The sequence below is a fragment of the Microtus pennsylvanicus genome, chromosome 7 (genome assembly GCF_037038515.1).
Source record: "Microtus pennsylvanicus isolate mMicPen1 chromosome 7, mMicPen1.hap1, whole genome shotgun sequence".
Taxonomy (NCBI): Eukaryota; Metazoa; Chordata; class Mammalia; order Rodentia; family Cricetidae; genus Microtus; species Microtus pennsylvanicus.
The window spans coordinates 44,893,956-44,916,744 of record NC_134585.1 but is presented as its reverse complement, the minus strand read 5'-3'; the positions used below and the strand labels follow the sequence as shown (position 1 = coordinate 44,916,744).

Below are 22,789 nucleotides of genomic sequence, written 5' to 3'. Positions count from 1 at the left end.
AATAACATGTATGAGATGACTAAACAAACTGCATGAAGTTTTAATTACATACTTATATTTTGTCAAAAAATATAAAGTGACACAAATACTGTTAGAAAAAACAAAATATAGCAATATATGCAAATCTATTCCCTCGGTTGTTCATACTGTACAGTTCTTAACGCTTGGTGACATTTTGGCAGCACAAATCACGATGGTTTCTCCATCCTAATCCGATCATATAAGTCTATGAGCATTTCTCACATGTTTAATATCTGAACTTAACACTGAATACAAAAATAAAGAGGTGGAGAGGGGAAGGGAGAAGAAGAGGAGGAAGAAGAGGAGGAGGAGGAGAGGAAAGGTGGAGGTAGAAGGGGAAGATGGTGTAGGGTGTAAGAAAGGAGGGAAAAGCAGACTGAGTGGAGGAGGGAAAGACAAAGGAGGAGAAAGAACGAACAAAGGTCACGCTGACAGCTGGTCTCCATGCTCACAGAAGCACTTACCAGGCTACAAATGATAGTTGGGTTTACTTCTCAGACGGCCACGGTGTAATTAGTTCCACCCCTACAAGGTCTAGCAATGGCTACAGATTTCAAGTGCGTACAAATGCAGTGTGAATGACACTCAATGTACACCGACATAGCCATTCTTTTAGATTGCACTAAAACGCTTCCGAAACAAATGAACAAACCGAAATAGTTAAAACGCTCCCGTTCTCAGGCACAAACCCTGAAATGTTTCTAAGCCATGAAATGTTAAGAGATTTCTATGTTAGATTATAAACACAATTTAGTTTTCTGTCAAAGAAGTAGTGTGTGTTTATTGTAATTATGTTAACTACAGAAGACATGAGATAAACTAAAAACTGGCATTGTGTCAGAGGTAAATTTAACAATAGCCCTGACTTACATGCTGACACAGGATTATCCTTCGTGAAAGCCCTGCCCCATTACTAGCTGGAATCTCTGCAGGTGCTGCCCCTTCAGCAGCCCGCTTCTCAGGGAAAGCTCTGTTGATGACAGATGCTCTGTACCTCAATCTGGTGAGGGGAGAAAGGCCAAGGGAGCTTCTCATTGGCCTGCTGTAAGGTTAAGTAAGTCGGAAACAGGACAACCATGAGAGTGACGTAGAACTGATGTCTCTGTAGAAAAGGACAATCAGGGAAAACAATGGAGCAGTAGCGGTGAGAAGGAAGAGAAATAGAGACAGGCAAGGACTGTGTGCTCTAAACCATAACAGTCCCTAGTTGTCTCTTTCCCTCTGCTCTCCCCATTTCTACTGGGTGCCCATCCAGGTGTTTGCAACTTGGGAATCGCAGGCAGAAAACAATCTTGAAATTTTCTTTAAAAAGAAATACAACTTCATGCAGTCTGTGTGGTATGGAAAAGAGGAATCTAGGCTCCAACCAAGAATTAGAAGGGACCAGGAAAACAGTAAATGAAAGAGTGAAGAGAAAACTTCAGCATTGGTTTTGGAGTTTGTAAGGACTGGAATTTCTGGTAAAGAGGCCACTCAATTATATTGACATTCCAACATCTTACAGTAATAATAATATTGATACAACTATTTTCAGATTCAAAATTACTAAAATGCTCAGATACTGATGCATTACAATGAACTATTTAAGGCCGAGTAGTGTATAAGAGTAGTAGTTAATACTTGTTCCTTGCTTTGTGTAGAATGGTAAGTGGCTAAAAACCAGGGATATATTTCTAGCTCTCATCTCCAGCACTCAGCAGAGGCAGCCATGTGATTTGACGGTCCCCTAATAAAACATTGACAGGTCAAGAGATGCTTCAGTAATAAGGTTTAAGGTGAGATATAATTTTTCATTCTCATCTGATTCTGTCTATTCTCTTTGTATCATCCACAGATGAAAATGATTATGATTTTCAAAATGAAATAATGTACATACCTGTAACCCAACACTGGATAGAGGCAGGAGTTTAAGGCTAGCCTTATATACATAGAGATGATAAAGCGCTCAAATCCAGCCCTGGCAATGTGATACCCTGCTTTCAACAACCCAACCCAAACTAAAGCATAACAACAACAACAAAAACAGTATGCCATTTACCAGAACTGTTACACACAGAGAAAGACCTGGTTATCATCAATAGATGCTGTCTAACTCTGATAAATGAATAGAGAGAATACCAGCTAGGTGCTGTGGGGGCTAGCCATGATAAACTAAGTATGAACAGGTCACCCAAAGGAAGTTCTTTATTTCCAAACATTATCACCTGCCAGAGTAGAACTCTATGCACTCATAAAATTTAATAAGAGGTCTGAGTCTCAGTAGTTTACCCTGAGGCAATACCTGGTTTCAGGAGGAACCACAAGCTGAGTAACCCAACCACCACCCAGGAAAAGGCATTCAAAGGAAATGCCTAATATTCCAACAGCTGTAGGTAGGATCACCTGCCAGTGCACCTTACCAGCACACCCTTAGGCAAATGTCAGCCAATCAGGGGTCCTGAACCTCAGAGACCCCTCACCCCCATTTTTACTACTATAAAAACCCAATTCTAATTGAGCTTGTTGCTCTCCGGATATTCCAATACATTGGACACGGGAGAGACCGAGTTTGCAAACTTGATTAAAATAAAGGCTCTTTGCTTTTACATACTGGACTCGATTTCTTTGTTGGCTTTTGTGGAGACCTCGTGGATTTGGGCATAACAGGTGCCAGTGGTTAAAATTACCTTAATCCATTCAGTGTTCACCTTAGAATTGTACCATTCCCTTTTGTGGTAGTTTGAATGTTAATGGCACCCATAATCTCATAGGAAGTAGCACTATTAGGATTATGGTTTTGTTGGAGTATGGCCTTGTTGGAGAAAGTATGTCACTGTGTGAGAAGGCTTTGAGGTTACCTATGTTCAGGATACCATCCAGTGTCTGAGTCGACTTCCTGTAGCCTATAAGATGTAGAACTCTCAGCTATTTCTCCAACACCATGTCTGCCTGCATGCCTGCATGCTTTTCACCATAATGATAATGGACTGAACCTTTGAAACAGTCAGGAAGCCACCCCAATTAAATGTTTTCATTTATAAGAGTTGCCATGGTCATGGTGTCTCTTCACAGAAATAGGAACCTCGTATCTAAGATACTCTGAAACAGCTAGCTTGCTCTTGATTTGTACTGTAACAACCTAATTGTGGAAACCTTCATGAAGCTTCCTTACCCACACCCTTTCTTCTATAGAAACAGTAGTCTCACTACACATGGTTCAGATAGCATGAATCAAACAGCAGAGTCTCTTATTTGTTTGAAAAGTTGTTAATATTTGCATCCTTCTCTTCCTCTTTCAAACTGTTTCCTGGCTATCTCAGGAAGCTATTTTCTTCTGTTAATGGACACCCCTATTCTTACAAAAGTGGCTACTTGCGCAGGAGGAAGTCAGGTTGCCCAGAATATCATTTACCACTTTGATAAAAGAAAAACTTGAGATTTTATCTCTTCTTTATGAATTCCCATACTCAAATTCATGGAAACTGAGAAACTCACTACTGAATGAATAATGTGTCAAGACAAATTAAGAATAAAAGAATTTGAAGACTTTCTAGAATTGAATGAAAATGAAAGCACAACATAGCCAAATTTGTGGGTCACAATGAAGATGGATCCCAGAGGCAAGTTCATAGCACTAAGTGCCTACATATAAAAATTCGAGAGATATCAAACCAGGACCTTAGCAGCACACCTGAAAGCTTGAGAGCAAAAGGAATAAATAACACTCAAAATGAGAAGAGAGCATGAAATAAGAAATTTAGGATTGCAATCAATAAAATAGTAACAAACAAAAATACAAAGAATCAAAGAACCAAAGAGGTCTTTGAGAAAAATCAGTAAGATCGACAAACCCTTAACTAAAAGACAGAGGGAAACTAATCAAATCAACAAAATCAGAAATGAAAAGGGCGACATAATGACAGATGCTGAGGAAATCCAGAGAACCACAAGAATAGACTTTAATAGCCTGTATGCCACCAAATTGGAAAATATAAAAGAAATGGATATTTTTTGATGAATACTACTTACCAAAGTTAAATCAAAATAAGATAAGCAATTTAAACAGACCTATAATCCCTAGTGAAATAGAAGTAGTCATTAAATTTGTTCCACCAAAAACTTCAGGGCTAGACAGTTTTAGTGAAGAATTCTATCAAACTTTCAAAGAAGAGTTAATGCCAATATTCCTGAACTCATTCCACAAAATAAAAAGAGAAGGAACATCGCTCAATTTATTTTACAAGGCCACAGTTACCCTAATACCCAAATAACATAAAGACCCAACAAGGGAGAATTACAGACTAATTTCCCTATGAACATAGATGCCAAAATTCAATCCATTTTTAAAATGGGGTACAGATATGAACAGATCTGAGATCGAGGCCAGCCTGGTCTACCTTTGGGTCTATATATGCCCAAAGGATGCTCCAGTCTACCACAGAAACACTTGCTCATTCATGTTCATTGCTGCTCTATTCATAATAGTCAAAAACTGGAAACAACCTAGATGTCCCCCAGCAGAAGAATGGGTAAAGAAAATGTGGTACATTTATATAATGGAGCAACCTACGATTCAATGCAATCCTCACTAAAATTCCAATACAATTCTTCACAGATCTTAAAAAAAATTTAGCTTTATATGGAAACACACACACACACACACACACACACACACACAAACAGGACAGTTAACCAAATCCAGAATACCTGGATACCTCAGCCATGAAAGAAAGGAAATCATAAAATTGTCAGGTAAATGGATAGAACTATAAAAAGTCATCCTGGGTGAGGTAACCGAGATCCAGAAAGACAACCATGTATATATTTGCTTACATGTTGTTATTAACTTACAATGATAACCAAGCTATACTCTGTAAAACCACAAATGTTAGATATAGAATAAAGGGCTGGAGCATGGGAGGTGGATTTCCCAGGGAAAGGGAAATAGACAGTCATGGATGGTTGAAGGGGGGGAGATGTGAGGATCAAACGTGGAGGCTGCGGGAGAGGAATACACTAACAAGTCAGACTGTTGCTCTTTACAAACTGAGGATGCCTTTGCTGAAGACAGCAACTACACAATTAATCGAGCACGGAGAAGTCATGCTTTTTACCGACCTAGAGCCATTATCTCTAGCTTCTAGTACCTTTGGTACAGGAAGGTACTCTGCAAGCTACCAAAGAAAAATGTAAACAGTCATGTTGCCACGGACCTTGTGATCTAAAATGTTCTGTAATTGTAGGATATGCTAGGGCAATAATGGCAGAAAACTTGGGGGAATAACCAACCAATATCTGATTTTACTCAAGGCCTACTCCATAAGATAAAATCCATACCTAGCACTGCTCGAGTGACCAAGAACCTGAGCCTAGATAACATACGGCCCTAGGGTAAAACCAAATACTACCATTTTAGAACAAACAACACAAAAACAAAGCAAAGGAATGACTCATAATGACATTCTGCTATACTCATAGATCAGCCAGCCATTGTCAGAGTAGCTTTCTCCTGCAGCAGATGGAAACAAATACAGAGACTCAAGCCAGATATTTTTTCAGAGATTGAGAAGCCCTGAAACATCTAGTCCTAAATGGGATGTCTCCATCAAACCCATGGCCCTTCACCCTGAAGCTCAGGGAACCCTTGAGAAGAGAAAGGAGAAAGGTCTAAGAGCCAGAAAGGAATGGAAGACAGCAAGAAAATGAGGTCTGCTAAATCAATATGATAAATGCACATATGAACTTACAGAGCTGAAGCAGTGCACATGAAACCTGCACACGTCTAGGTTAGGTCCTTTGCATATATATTATGACTTCCAGTTTTGTGTTATTATTGGGTTCCTGATTGTGCCCACAAGTGGATCTTTATTTCTTGTATTTTCTTGATCTTTTTTCCTTTTCTTTGTTTTGTCCAATTCCAGTGTGTCATATTTTTTATCATATCATGTCACATCATTATATTCCCTTAGAAGCCTCTTAGTTTTCTAATAAGAGATAAAGAGAGTGGGTATAGATGGAAGGTGAGGTTAGGAGGAACTGGTAGGCACAGAGGGAAGGGTAACTGTCATCAGGATATATTACAGGAGAAAAAAATCAATTTTCTATTTTTAATAAAAGGAAACAATAAACTATAAAAACCATCTCATCTCTGCAGGAAATCCTATTAGCATTTAACTAAACTTACTGGTATCCAACAAAATCACCGGTACTATATGAGTATGAAACAAAATCACGCTGTGTTTGAGTCTATGTCCATTTTTCAAAAGCATGTGCTAAGCTGGTCCAGCCAAACACTGGAGTGGTCGATAGCACAGGAGTCAAAGGATCAGACCCTGCCTGACCTGTCGTTTCTCTGGACATTGAGAACACAGCCTTCTGAGCACGCAGCTCAACAGTCCTCTGCACAGCTGGGCTCAAGTTCCAGCTCCTGTCTTTCTACATAAACTCAAGCAGGTTACTTAACATCTCTGTATTTTAGTTTCCCAATGAGTCAAGCCAGAGTGACAAAGTGAGCCAGATAATTAAAGAAGAAAAACAGCAGTATGTTTCAGTCTTTAGACTTGGGGTACGAAATTGTGGAGACAAGTTTTCTAATTTTCTGATTGTAAGACAAACATGACCAATTGCATATTTTCACACATTTAGAAACTTTCCATGGAAATGATAAACTATTAAACACTGGCACTAAACATTCTGGATTTTTACAGATAATTGCATCTATGACAACATGTGATAGCACTTTAAACATATGCAGACCATCAAAGAGTGGTGAATGAATGAGTTTGGAGGTAAAGCCTCAAATTCCAGTTCCATGACTTTGGTGAAATGATATTTAGCATTGTTTCTTACTTGAAATTCCAAGCGAAACACAGTATTATGCTGTGATGTCTTGCCGCAAGCTAATAGGATTGTTGAGAGGGATAAACGCAATACCACATCTTTTACTACCATCATTGCTCACAAAGTATGGGCTGGTCAAATAAACAGTAATCAGCAAATGCTCTTCTCTTCTCTTTTTGAAGATCTTATATAGGCCAGGTTGGCCCAGAAATATTGAACTATGTAACCTAGGATGGCTTAAGCTTTAGCTTCTGGTCCTTCTGCCTCCATTTCCCCAGTGCTGGCATTAGAGGATTTGTGACCACACCCTGCTGAGTATTAACTGTGTTTAGCTGTCCTTCAAATATCTAAGGAGGGAACAATATAAATGGTGCATATTACATCAAATTACTGTCAGCGAAGTGTTGGAACAACAGCATTAGTTATTTAAGTTTACTGGGGAAAATGATTTAAGATTTAGTAGTATCAGGTAGCAGGAGAGAGAGAGAGAGAGAGAGAGAGAGAGAGAGAGAGAGAGAGAGAGAGAGAGAGAGAGAGAAGGAAAAAAATGAGTATTATTTTGAAGGTAGAAAGGATGTAACTAAAAACTCGTAAGGAAAGGAAATGTTATGTAATTTGCCACCGAGAAGGCTTAAAACACTACAGATGACATAGGTGTGAACTCTAAAGTAACCCTGCTCCTTTGAAAGAGCAGTTACCACAAGAGTCAGGAGAGGAAGAAAAATAGTCATTAAGAACACATTAACTCTTACAGAAAGTTTGAGAAGCAATATTATACATGTACAACATAAACATTTGACTCTAAAAAGCATTGCCCGAGGAGCCATCCTTAATAATGCATCCCCAGTCTTTCCAGATTGGACTTGGCTCTTATTTTAAAGTCTTTCCATTGGTTTGCACTTAAGAGATCATGCACATGAAAGATCACGCACAGAAAGTTTTTTTTTTTACATAAACTATTTAGTTCTATAAAAAGAGAGTGGTTCTTTGTTGGTTGTTATGTGGTTTAGGAAATGGGCTTGTAAACAACTCCAGGGTAAGGGAAATGCTTTCTGTCTGTTGTGTTCCACAAGGAGAACTCAATGCTGAGTTTTAAAGGGCACAGGCTCTTCTCAAATGCTCAGCTAAAAGGTATGTAATACGCGATATCTATAAAAACAGAACAAAAGAACAGAAAAACACAGCACTGCTTTCGGGAGCCCTGCTAAGCCGTTTGTTTGGAGAGCAGAAAAAGATGTGGGCTGAATTGCGCTATCTGGAGCAGGAAATGTAGGGCATCCTGGATATGAGGACAAAAGGGCTCCGAGAGAGGCACATCTGTCCCCAGTGGCATCTGCAGAAGGGAGACATGGCACTCTATCATTGTGACATTTCTTGGAAACAGGCGTACTCATTCAAGTCACAAGCAATCTTGATTAAAGGTAATAATTTCTGTAGAACCTGGCCATTCACAGTAACAGAGCTGGAACTAAGATAAAGAAACAGAAGGAAAAGCACCCATTAACTGGGACATACTATGGCACCATTGGTGACTTAGAGAAACAGAAAGAACCACAGCGGTGACTCAAATTCAGAAAAAGGAGAAGTGAGAATGTATGGAGGGACAAAGGGAAAGTGTTTCACAGTACAGTCATACATGATTAACCAAATGTACAATGAAGTCAGTATAACGTCCATAGGTTTTATAAAGAGCCAGGGGAAAAAAGGACTTTGGGCTGGAGTCCCCCTCAATCGTTGAGTTAGTGCTGAGAATGCACAAGGCCTTGGTTTTAAGCCCCACTTATAAAAACACACGTATACACATAAAACAATTAGGAGACCCACTATTAAAATATTGTATGGGCTTAGGAAGATGAAAATTGTACTTACCCTGATTCTATCGTTACATGTTATATCCATATGTTGAATGACGACATCACATAAATATGTAAAAAAGTATGATATGTAAATTAAAATTTGGAAAATGCCAGGACCTACCTTCATTGACAGTTCTTAAGCAAATATGAAAAAACATTGTTTTCTCATCCTGATCAGAGCATTTAAAGCAACACAAAGCCATGGTGTGCTGGCAGGACTTATGTCAACATGACCCAAATCAGAGTCATTGGGACATCAACAAAGAAAATGTCCACAGCAGATTAAAAGAAGGAACATCTGGATCCAAGTGTCTTAGTTAGGGTTTCTATTGCTGTGATACAACACCATGACCAAATGCAAATTGGGGAAGAAAGGATTTGTTTCAGTTTCCAGTTCTGCATTGCATCTCTCACCAGAGAAAGGCCAGGTAGGAACTCAAAAGAGGGCAGGAACCTGCAGGCAGGAGCTGATGCAGAGGCCATGGAGAAATGCCACTTTCTCTCTTCCTCCTCATGGCTTGCTTAGTCTGCTTTCTTATAGCACCCAGGACCATCAGCCCAATGGAAGTTCTACCCCCAGTGAGCTGGTCATTCCTACGTTAATCATCAATTAAGAAAATGTATCATAGGCTTGTGTACAGCCCTAGGTTATGGAAGCATTTTCTCAATTTAAGCTTCCTCTCCTATAATGACTAGCTTGTGTCCAGCTGACACAAAACTAGCCAACACAATTAGTACAAAAAATATAATCTAATTTTGTAATCATAAAAATATAATTACGATTTATGAAAATGCTTCTCTGTGTTTTGAAAACGATGATCCAGAATGGTGCCTGAGAAGGCAAAGTAGTTATGAAGCATCAGAGAAGCCAGAGAAATGAACTACGGTAAGCTTTAGCTTAAGAATAAGTTGTTTCTATTCTGATCTTACTATTTACATCATCCTTCTCAAACTCCTATAAAGATGCCATCTGCTCCTTTTCTTCAGTGACTTGCTGAGGAGCACAGAATCCGTTCCACACCTGTATCCTATACCAGGCTACAAATAATCCTCCTGAAGTTTTATGTAACTATTTTTGGTATTTTTCTCAAATTTCATTTTACAAAAGACTAAATAATTATCTGAGTGACTTCCTTGAGGTAGAAGCTGCAAATGGGAACTGTCAATGTTAGCAGCAAGGGGTGGCACCTAAGTATTGATCGTCTCTAGGCTTCAATTTTTCCTGTAGATTTCTAGTCAATATCCTTTCCTTTGCAGAATATTGTTTCACAGGAGGCTCTGCATCTATTTTCACTTTTGCAGTGAAGGCTGGCAATCAAAGATCTATTTTTTTTTCAGAGGCAAATTACCAATGAGCAAATGCATTAAAATATGATAGTAATTGGTATTTTTACATTTCTAAATTACTATATGTGTATGGCATTAACAAATGTCTCAATACAGCTATAAGCTTATGAAGTTTTTTTAATACTGATTATCTATTTTTTGTAACTTATTAGCAACCTTGGATTTTTAAAACAATTAAATTAAAAATATGATAATTTCATGTAGGCAAGGGTTCCCAGGCTATGCATTTTAGTGCTGAATTCTTTCATTGCACTTTACTTCTAGATCAGTTAGTCTCTTAGGTCTCACTAGGGTCTGTCATTGTGTACATCACAATTTTTGATCCAAAGAATGAATTTTTACAATGTAAATGACTTTCAATAAGTATCACAGTGTGCTGGCCTGTTTGGACAAGTTATCCCTCAAACTTGAATTTATTAGCCAATTAAAGAAAAGCTTCTATTCATTCATACTCCAAATCTCTACTCTCTCCTCACCCCAATGAAAGTCACATCATAGGCATGTTCTTATGTCTAATACTGTTATGTCTTTAAGGTTAACAGTACTTTCTTAAGGGTATTACAAACTTGGTTATTTTAAGGAGGTTAATTATATTGCTATTAAATTAAGCAATCTTTATAACAAGATTTTGAAGATTAATATATTATAAATCATTATTATGATTCATATTATGCATATTATATTTAATATATATGTAATATTTCTCATAAATAAAAACACTTCTTCAGAATCTTCCTAATAAAATGTTGCTTTGACGTTTACTTAAAATGTTAAATCTTTATGGTCAGCAAAAATGTCTTTACTTCCTCAAGAAAGATGGTGTTATTTATTGTCTTTTGTTTGTATAAGTGTTAGTAGCTATGAGTGAGATGGTAGAATGGACAGCGGATTCTTCTGGAATTCTGGAGCTTTGTGCAGTTGCTTTTAACGTGGTATACAAAAAAGAATGAGAAAAAAGGGATAATGGGGTTCAGAAAAAAATAGACAAATCACTTCTAATTACTGAAAATAATTTTGGGGTATTTTTGGGACAGGATATCATTATAAAGCCATGACTAGCCTAGAAATCACTACACAGACCACACTGGCTTTAAACTCACAGCGATCTGCCTGCCTTTGCCTTCTAAGTGCTGGAATTAAAGGCATGTGCTAACAAATTCTGCCCTAAAAATATTCTTAAAGGTATTCATTTCCTTTAAGGAACACAACTGAGCACAGAAGGGAAACGGACTTTAAATTTTACCCAGTAAAGAAGCCAGGAGGATGGCTCTGTGACTAAAGAACTTGCCACAGAAATAGAAGAACCAGAGTTTGATTCCCAGAACCCAAGTAAACCAGCCAGGTTCGCATGGCGATCAGTCCGCTTGTAATTCCTGCTAGGAAGGCAGTCATGGGGGGATCCTCAGGAAAGATGTCTAGAAAGATTAGTTATATTTCTGAGTTCCGGATTGACTGACAAACCTTTCCTTAGTGAATGTGGAGAAAAGTCATCAAACGTATGTCTACACACACACACTTCTACACATTCCTACAGAGAGAAACTTTTAAAAGATTCTTGTAATAAATTAAAAAAATTCATATATATGTCTCCTTACCAGAAGAATATATATATGTATGTATATGTTGTATTTCGCATTATTATACACAATGATGTGACTGTCACCTAGGACTGATTTTATTTCTTAAATGAAAATATTATCACATGCTTGTGCACATACCTGTGTGAGTGCAGTTAGCATGTGCCCCGGAGCACATGCGGAGGTCGGAGGATAACTATGAGAGGCATTTAGTAAACCATAGACTCTCAGCATCGAGCTCGGACAACCAGGCTTGCACCACAAGCGCTTCTTTTACACACTGCACCAATGTGCAGGGTGATTTTTCTGAACCAGATAGGATCACGCTTCCAACATATATTTAATGCACTGGATTTAGGCACGTTATTCAAGAGCAAGAAAAAAAAAGCATCCAAATTCAAGGCTATTGCTCTTGGATAACTTGAATATTCATTTTCTGATAAGACCTCTGCAGATATTGATAGGCAAAAACCAACATCACATGACTACTGAAAAGATACTGTCTTAGAGAAAATTTGAAAAAAATGACTCAAATCGGAAATAGAAATTTGGAAAAGGCTAGAACCAGGGGACAGAGAGTGAAAACTGAGATAATTTCAGACCTTTTTCCAGGGAAAGACTATGTGGATGTAAAAAATGAAGCTTTTAAGGAGTGATTTCTGAATCCGAGGAAGGGAAATTTGGCTGATACACTGTGAGAAATGAAGGTACATATGTGAAAGATGAGAAAAAATAAGAATCATTTGCAGAGGTTAAAGAAAAAAGTGGCCTTTCTGGTTTGCTGTGCTCATTGGTTGCACATATGTTTAATGGCTAAGAGAAGAAAAATGACTGTACCCTGGGAGGATATAGGGAAAGAGGACACTTAGTCATTCCTTGTGGGAGTGCAAACTGCACAGTCACTGTGGAAAGCAGTGTGGCAGTTCCTTAGGAAGCTGAGAATCAAGCTGCCTCATGATCCAGCTATACCAATCTTGGATCTATACCCAAAGGACTCTAAGTCCTATAACAGAAACACTTGCTCATCTCTGTGCATTGCTGCGCTATTGATCATACCAGAATTTAGAAACAGTTTAGATGTTCATGAATCGATGAATGAATAATAAAATATGGGATATTATTCAGCTGTGAAGAAAAATAAACTCATAAAATTTGGAGGTTAACGGATGGAGCAAGAAAAAAAATCATCCTGAGTGAGATAACCTAGATTACAAAAGATGAATACTGTATGTTTATATATCTTTCTATCTGCATGTTAGGTTTTAAGCCTTTTGCTAGGTGGGTTACAATTTCAGTCACCACAGAGATTAGGTATCTAGGAAGGGATTAGGGGAAGGAGAGGATTTCTCAAGGAAGAGGAACTAGAATACACTGTTATGGAAAGACAAAGGGAAAACTAAAAGAGGAGAATGAGCAAGTGGAAGAAAAGGGTACCGAAAGTATATGGGAAGGGACAACTAACAGTAAATGACAATTGAAAAATCATATCAAAACCTAACCCTACAAATATATATGTAAGGAATATAGATGCAGTTACCAGATAATAGGGAGGAGAAATCCCCAACTAGACATGCCTTTCTCAGCTCTCATCGAAGACAGGTCATCTTACAGTAGAAGGGAACTAATGGATTGACCCATAGATGGAAAATGTTCAGAGACTGAAAGAGGATGTCTTCAACACATCTATCCCCTCAGATCTCAAGAAGCTATTTGGGGAGCCGGGCGTTGGTGGCGCACGCCTTTAATCCCAGCACTTGGGAGGCAGAGGCAGGCGGATCTCTGTGAGTTCGAAACCAGCCTGGTCTACAAGAGCTAGTTCCAGGATAGGCTCCAAAACCACAGAGAAACCTTGTCTCGAAAAACCAAAAAAAGAAAAAAAAAAGAAAAAGAAGTTATATGGAAAAGAAGAAGGAAAGATCGTAAGAGCCACAGGTGATGGATGACACCAAGGCAATGGTGTCTTCCAAACAAGACAGAACTGACACTCAAATGAACTTGCAGAGACTGTGGTAGCATGCATGGGATATCTGCATACATCCAAGCTACACAGGGTCCCAGAGCTGACAGGAAGAAATGCTTGGTGGCTCTGATCCCCTAATCCAGAACCCATGTACAACTGATATCTTCTGACAGAGGGAAAATAAGTTTTCTCCAAGGAATTTTATTGCGTATTTTAACCACATCTCAAGGCAGGCTCTATGTCAAGCAGGAGATGGCAATACAAAACAAAACTGTATTTTTATAGACCTTCTGTCTATTTTGGTTTATTTGGGATTGTTTTGTCTCTTTGTTTTGTTTGTTTGTTTTGAATTTTGTGGGTTTTTTGTGTGTATTTCTTATTATTGTTTGTTGTTCTATTTGCTTTGTTTTACAGAAAGAGAATGAGAAAACACCAAAGTTGCGTAGGTAGAAAGGTTGGAAGATAAAACATGATCAAAATATAATGTATAACAAATTTTCAACTAAAAATGTTTTATATCTATCTATCTATCTATCTATCTATCTATCTATCTATTTTTTGTTTTTCAAGACGGGGTTTCTCTGTAGCTTTGGAGCCTGTCCTGAAGCTAGCTCTTGTAGACTAGGTTGTCCCTGAACTCACAGAGATCCGCCTGCCTCTGCCTCCTGGGTCCTGGGATTAGGGTGTGTGCCACAAGGCTGAGTGGCGGTGGTGCACGCCTTTAATCCCAGCACTCGGGAGATAGAAGTAGGCTGTGAGTTCGAGGCCAGCATGGTCTACAAAGGAAGTTCTAGGACAGCTAAGGCTGTTACACAGAAAAACCCTATCTCAAAAAAAAAAACAACCAAACAAAAATGTTTTATAAAAAAAGTGAAAATACCATAAGTTAAAATTTTAAATTTATTGACTTTTCTGTGAACCTTCTAAGAGTCAAAGATAAAGGCCTGAAGGTCCTCAATTAGGGGAGCCCTCATTCTGGAGAATAACTATAACTAATCAAGAGATGGTATCAATAGACACAGCATGAATCAAAAAGTATTAGAGAAGTATTTTTTTTTTAAGATATCATGGAAGTTGGAGGGTTTGCTCACGAAAGTGAAGAATGGAGAAAGAAAAAAAATACAGAAATGATCACTGCTTACTCGGGTTTCCTACTTCCAGGCCCTAAGCTCCTGGTCTAGAGTCAGGCTATGGAACTTTATGAAAAGACCAGGTGCTAAGTATGTTTGGTTTTGTGAGCTACAGTCTGTATGGATCATGAAAGCAACTACAGCTAACATTCTCATGTAAATGAGAACATAGCTGTTTACCAGTAAAGCTTTCTTTCGAGATACCAAAAAAGATTTTCATAAAATTTTCATGTGTCACAAAGTATTATAATTGCTATCAATCATTAAAGACATAAACTTGTGCATACCTCATGGACACACAAAAAAATACTAAACCTGTTTGCTGCAATATGACCTAAGACAGTACATTTGGGGGAAGCAGCAGAGAGAGTCAGTAAAGAGATAGCCTAGGTCACTCTCTTGCAAGTTATCCTAATTGACACACAGACAAGACTTCAAGGAGTCCATGTATTTCATCCAGTATGTGTAATGGGTACCACAAACAAGCAAGGACAACTGGCTGAGGCTAGGCTTCACATTTAACTAGATCTCGAAAGTGAACTGGACTGGAAGAACTTTAAAATACTTGGTTTGAAAAAGAAAAACACTCAAATATTAGATCTGAAATTGGTACCACACCCCAATAAACAAAGTCACCTTTCCTGAAGGACTCTCAGAGGCCACGAACCCTAACATGTTTTCAACTATTGCTCTTTTATTTGGATCCTGAGAAGGTGATGTCATCATTACCATCACACACTTATGTGTCAGGCACCTTGCTCATTTGTAAACAAACCTTTCCATTTAATCCTCATTCCAGCTTCCTGAAACAGAAAGCATTTATTCAATTTTACCATTGAAAAACTCTCCTTGAAAGAGTCTTTTATTTTTCTTTGCTTCTCCTAGATCCTTCTTTCCATACCTATTAAACTTACAAAAACAACTTTAATGATTTTGTTTGTTTATTTTTTTTTCTCACATGCAGGTGGTCCTTAAATAGCCCTAAAAACCTGTCCAAGAAATCACTACATTTCCACACAACCAGGATTTATAAACATGGCTTGTTCCCAGTAAGCACCATGAGTTTTTCCTTTCATCTTTGCCTTTTAGCCTCTTGCCTCCCTCCTAACAGCTCTCAGACACCAGGCTTTATTCTAAGTCCCCAATCTGTCATGGACTTGTCCAACTCATCCCCAAAGCACCCTGGCACATGGTGCCCTAAGTAATCTTAAACAACCTGTGTTTTTAAAGAACCACAAGATAAAAGGACAAAACTGAGTATAATTAGTCTACAGTTGTTCAAAAGAGAGATTTACAAGTTTTGCAGTGAGCAGAAACACTCAAAGGGAGTCTGGTGAAGTGGTTAACTTTACTTGCATCTCTAGGGAACCGTGACCTTGGACAAGACCCTGGATCCTGTAGGATGGTAATCGAATCGTACTAACAGGGGATTTGGAGCCATGTTTTGAGATGAGATAAATTAATAAAAGTGGAGAAATTAAAAACAAATATAGATATAGTGAATACTCAGTAAACCTTAGTTACTGTTGATGGCTTTTTATCAATTTTCACACCAACTCATAAAAAGATTGACTAGCAACATATATTCATACCAAATACTTAATAAGTAGTAATACTCTCTATATATTCACTCTGCTTTTCTGTTTTTAAGATGTAAACATTAATAAGTAGATAAAACTGTCTTTAAGATCATGCTTTTCAATGCCAATGCAATAATATTGGTAATCTACTTAAATATTATAAAATTGTTCATCTAGTTAAATATGACACCCAAATTTCTCAGTCCCTCTTCAGCTGCCCAAAGGATCATGTCCAGCTTGAGGCTGACCTCATGTTAAAAAATTACCTACTTGAAATGGTTGTCACCACAGACAACTGGTTGATTTCTGAGTATTGCACATTAAAGGCACCTAACAAATTTTCTTTCATCCTCAGCCTCCTCGGGAACGAGTTCACTATAGAAATCAATCCTAGTCTAATCAGTTCCTTTTCACTCTCTCGAGCCAATCTAAAACTCGATCTACATCTTAGCCAAACTCAAAATTTATAGTTGAGGGCAAGGAAAAGAACAAAAATAGAACAGTGGGAGTGTGTTTGAAATTACCACTCCTTATTAGGACATCTCCTCTGAAGATGAGTTACTAGAGCAGAATTGAACCTCTATTAACAGTAGTGAATTCCCGAGCCAGACAGCAACAGTAAATAAAGGAACCCGTGCTTACATTCATTTGATGGTTTTGCAGACTGGAGATGTGTTTCTGGCACCATTATTCCCCGTTCAGGAAACAAAGCACACAAAACAGTATGTTCCTTAGAATGTTTGCCTTGTGCAGTAACATGAATCAAACAAATGAGGCATGTTAAAAGAATTTAAATTTAAGTGAGATTTTCATCCACAGTAGCTTCCAGTTTCTGTTTATTTTTTTATACTTTATTTTGTAAGTGCTTTTGGCCACTTCTGTAAATAAGAACTGGATTCAAGAAGATTTTTTTTTCCTTTAAAGCCCCCAGAGACTACTTTAGCCTTTCTTGCCAGCACTTATAAACTTACTTTGGTAAAAAAATAAAGACAGAGCATCACCACAAATCAGGACTGCACTTAAGACAGACAGTGTGTGTTAGCCTAGGATGCTTTGAAGACCTGAGTCTGGTGGGGAGTACTTTATTTCCCTGAGGTAAGGAAAGTGTGTCTTGTCAGGAGTTCACACAACTTACTTTAAGATTTGCTTTCTCTTCCCCTAGGGAAGAAAACTGAATAAAGATGAGTAGAAGGGGATCTAATATTCTTAACATTTTCTAAATATAATTTCCATCTAGGGACAGCGAGACTCTTAAAATGATCCCCTGACCTCTTGCGGACATCAACTAACTCAAGCACAGTTTTGTGGGGTGTGAATTATATTTCCAGTGGGTAGAACACACGCAATTTTGTTACTTCCTACTTACAATTTCATCTTCAGTGGTCACCCCATGCTATGGGAAATGAGAAAGCCTGATTAACCAATTTTGAAATAAAATACCCATAAATCTATAGAGAACTCCCTCAAATACTTATTTTTTGGCTGAAAATATTCTTGTAGAATACTGAACAGGGCTTACTGTTCTACTCCACCATTGGACCTCCTGAAATGTTTCATTCTTTGGGTTACAGTGAAATGATTATTTTGTTTCACAGAGGTAAATTAACAAAAATAAAGATAAAGTTTTTCAAAATCATATTCAAGGTATGAATGAAGATTTTCTCATTAAAATAGGATTGGAAAATAGGCAGCCAAGGGAAGAACACTGACTTTCTCCAGTAAGATAAATATTTTGGCTACTGAGAGTCAAACTAAATAGTAAATAGCAACCCAAAACAGATGAACTTGCAAAGTAAGTTCAAGAGTCTAGACGTCAAGTTGGAAGTGTAGAATGATAGAAAATCCACTTAGCATGCTCAAATACCTAGGGTCTATGCCCATAACTTCTTTAAAAACATCACCTTAAGCTTCATCATCTAGACCCATCCTATTTTAACTCTTAGAATTGGGCCTCAGATGCTGGGTTTGTTGTAAGTTGGAAGTAATGCTAGAAATCTCATGGTAAGAATTTAAAGGAAGAGAGGCACTTCAAAGTATTGAGACGATGGTGGTCGAGGACCGTTAGAGGGGCTTGAACAGAGTCATAAAGAAATGATTTCAACACGAGAAAAAAGTCTGTGGAAGCAGAACATTAAAATTGTCATGAAAAAAACACAGAGATAATTTTTAGTCCATTGTCATTTGTACCTTGGAATTGACTCCTGGGTGTGTGGAAATCATAGCATAATGATCAAGCCCTGCAATATTTCCACATTAACCTACAAAGAACAGCATCCTCTTAGAATACGGACAAATGGTAATTTAAGGAGGACCTCTCAGCTGTGAATGGCAAAACAGACGGCCATTATACTGAGCGCTGGAACAATCATTTATCCATCCCGTGTCCTTTCAGCCTTGCCAGTGTGCCTTCTCCTTTCCTTTGAGAGCACATAGGCATGAAGCTGGACATTATGGCTGACACCACTGAGTACTTCCTCATTTACACACCCAAGTCATGTGTGTGACATCTGTATGACTTCCTTCTGAGCAGGATACTTGTCTTTGTGTTTATTATTTACTCATTCTCCCTTTCTCATCATTCTTTTTATTTTTGAGATTATAAAATAATTGCATCATTTCCACTGTCCCTTTCTCCCCTCTAAAATCTTCCATATAACTACTCTTTCTTTCTTTTAAATTCATGGTCTCTTTTTCATTAATTGTCATTACATACATATATGTACACTATATACATACGCATTCTTATACATAACCTGCCCAGTCTATAGAATATTTCTTGTATGTGTGTTATTTAATACCCATTACACCTGACATTACAATACTAAATAATACCTTGCTCATAAATCATACACTTAGTATGATTCTTATTTGACCCACAACCTAACATTTTTTTCTTGAAAAGAAGTATCTTATTAGAATAAAAGAAAGAGTTTTTTTTTTTTAAAAAAAGTTTTAGGTACCATAGGGATTATTTGCCCATACTCTCATGTGACCTGGGCGAGGCTGACCTGTAATATGTCCCCTGATCCCTTGCTGGGAGTACAAGTAATCAACCTTGTGCATAGCTTTCCAGGTGGTCCCCATGCTTCTACAGAGAACAACTGACCGAGCCATCTCCCCTGTCCCCAACAGCTGGCATTCTCACGAGATTCATTAATATACTTTCAACAGTGCAAGTATGAATCTTCACAGATTTGTGGTCTGACAGTAATGCCTTCCTGCATGAATGACAAAAGAGACACCACAGGTGCAAGGAAGCAAACTTTTAAGAAACATCTGCTTTTTTTCATTTCATTACACACTTCATTCAAATTTAGATACGGTTGGACCAAGAGCTTTATCCTGATCATATTAATTCCTTTTTAAAAATTGCTTGAAAATTTGTTTTTAGCTATATTTGATTAGTTGAAGGCATTAAGCATTACTGGTACTTAAATTCACTGAAATTTTCCTTGTTTATACACTATTATATTTGTCTAATAAAAAAGCTACTGTGCTCTTAAAGCTTATTTCTACCTTAATATTGGATAATGCTGTAGGGATTATTTTAAAATTTTAATGTGATTAAAAATTTAAAACATTCTATCAGAATAAGTACTTATGTAATTAAAGTTTATACATTGTTAATTACATAAAAATATATCTTTTTATTTACATGATTTTTAACAAAGGTTCAAAATACTTTTATGTGTATACTTGCTGCTGTAAAAGCAAAACCAGTAAATGATGCACTTAAACCAATAAATCCAGATGCCCCACCTAAAGTCCATTTCTGAATGCATCTTATTTTCCAAACTGTCTGTCATCTGTGACAGTACAGGTAAGCCAAGTGCAATCCAGGTTCACTGCAAGAGGTCCTAAACTAAGTCTGAGTTCTATGGTAAACACAATTAGACATTTATATTGAATATAAGTTCTAGGTTATTTCAGTGTATTAGTAATATGCACTGTCTCCTTACAACCATCAGCTCACACCATTACAAAAGCTTCTATGACTATTTTACATGAAGTCTCTCTGAAATCCATGTCTAGTCAAATATTAATGGTTTCATTTTATAGAAAAATTTAAGTCAGTAATACTAGACTTGATACATACTAGGTAAGGAATGGGAAATAAGAGTCCTAGAGAAGTGTTTAGAAGAAACCTTAAAAAGACAAAGGTGTTCTACAAGATTTTAATTACAAAAGTTGCCATATTCCACAAAGGGTGGGCTAAGGATTGAGAGATGTGGGAATCCCAGCTGGTACAAGGGGGAAACTAAAACAAAACAGTAATTGTGGGGCAGGGAAGAACCCAGAAATATGAATCAAATGGTGATCATAGACCATGAAACCATAAATAAAGAAATTGCTTAAAATTTCAGTAAATTAAAACACGAGTGACAAACTATCTTTACTGAGGGAGAAGAAACCGTGAGCCCAGGATGGGAGAAAAAAAAATAGGCTTCGTCCGAGGTCAGAGGAAAGGCAGCAGTATCACCAACATTTACCAATTGTTTAGTAAAGTCAATATGGGACTAAGGGCACACTAATAGCACAATTCAAGAGTCAACATATTTATTAATTCATGTAACCCTCTTTAAGAAAATCATGACATTTTACATCTGGGAATTGCATGGGAGGATGCCCAGTCCAATGCACTGCTGGTGATTGGAGCAAAAGGGTCAGTAAGGGAGGCATGAAGGCAGAGAAGTTTGCCATCTTGTCTTCATAGCCTAATATGCTTTTTGCACCTATTTATTGCAACCAAATTTCTTAAAGCAGTGTACTATATATAGAAGTTATTAATAATAAGTGTTTCTTGGAAGGTAGGTGAAAGTAAATACTTGACCACATTTAGAATCAAATTAAACTAGTAAAGCAAGTGTTTCTATATTATTTAAACCTAGTACCTAGGAAGATGCATCTTAATAGGTTCTATGGAAATTTAAGAAAATAAGTTTCAGCTAGTGAAGGAGCTAACTAGAGGGAGGAGGGAGAGCAACACAGAGAAAAGGGGGTCAGGGGCAAAGTTTAGTAAAGAGAGGGTCAGGGGACGGCTACACACACACACACACACAAACACACAGAGAGACAGAGACAGAGAATGTGAATATTTCCAACCTGTAGCATTTCATATAGGAAATACAGGTTTTTTTTAATATGGCATTAAATAACACTTTCACTTAATCCAAGTGATAACATTTTTCTTTTAAAAAAAAAAAGTTGTAGCTGGGTGGGTGGTGCATGCCTTTCATCCCAGCACTTGGGAAGTAGAGCGACATGGCTCTAGATCTACTATATAGATCTCTATATAGCAAGTTCCAGGGCATCCAGGGCTATGTAGAGAGACTCTGTCTCAAAAATCGTACTTATTGTTGTTTGTTCCTGTGTGTTTATGCACATGCACACAGATGCACACATGCCAGGGCATGTAAGTAGAGGTCAGAGAACAACCAGAGGGTTGGTCTTATTCTTCCACCATATGCATACTGGGGAATGAGCTCAAGCCATCAGACTTTGGCTGCCAGTACCTTTACATCAGCGGATCCCCTCACCCCGAGTGTGAAGTCTGATAATCAAAGTCAAGCCTTTCTCTAAACCTTATCCTACAAAGCCTAAGTACACAGAGGAAGGAAGAAACACTACCATTAAAAAGTTGCTAGAAAATAAGACATAGGGGAACTGTTGCTTGCTCTACTCCTCTTAAGACATCAAACACCAAGGAAGACAAGTGATCATTCTTAACAACACAGAGAAGAGCAACTTAATCCACCAGGATGCTAAGCAATCTGGTTCTTTATGTTCTTGAGAGTTTCAGACCTTCTACCCATACGTTGCATGCAACTAGTTCAATGTTTAAATGGCTGAAAAAGTCTTCCAATTTATTTGTCAACATAATCCAACAATATGCTGTTTAACATAAATATTCTAGAGTGCCAAATGAGCTTTAAAATTTCATGGAAAACTTCTTACGTAAGTAAATATTGTGACCACAAGTTATTGTTATTGAGGAAAAATGGGAGAAACAATTACAATTACAGAAGGAGAAACAGGCTGTCAAGTTAAATTGTTTCACAACTTCTCTTACCATTGCTTTGACTTAATATTGAGTGAGCATAGTAATGGTTTATGTAATATGCAAAAATCAAATGTGAAATTTTAAGCCATGCTTTTTTTTGTATTTTGAAATGAAAAAGTCATCAATGCCCCTTGTTTGGGTGTGTGCACATACAAGCAAACCCTCAGGATACAATTCTTTTAAGATTTCAAGCCATAGAAATTGCTGGAAACACACATTTATATTCAAACATCTTTTGGATGAATCCACTGACCCATTTTTCTAAAGTAAATACTGCCTCTGGGTTTCTACTTGCATTGAAACAGTAACAAACAGGGCTCAATTGTATCCTCACAGAACCTTGAAGACTGTCCTTCAAGTTGCACAACTGACCTTTTCCACAAAAAAATTACAGGCATCCATGGCCTCAAAGGCACACAAGTGCATTATGGAACATTT

The 22,789-nt window shown here is 37.7% G+C and overlaps 1 protein-coding gene across 46 annotated transcripts in view; it reads right to left on the bottom strand.

Moving 5' to 3' along the window:
• The window catches only part of Rims1 (regulating synaptic membrane exocytosis 1), a 468,726-nt gene that overhangs the window by 33,686 nt on the left and 412,251 nt on the right, over positions 1 to 22,789 (bottom strand). The gene's annotated exons all lie outside the window — the stretch shown is intronic.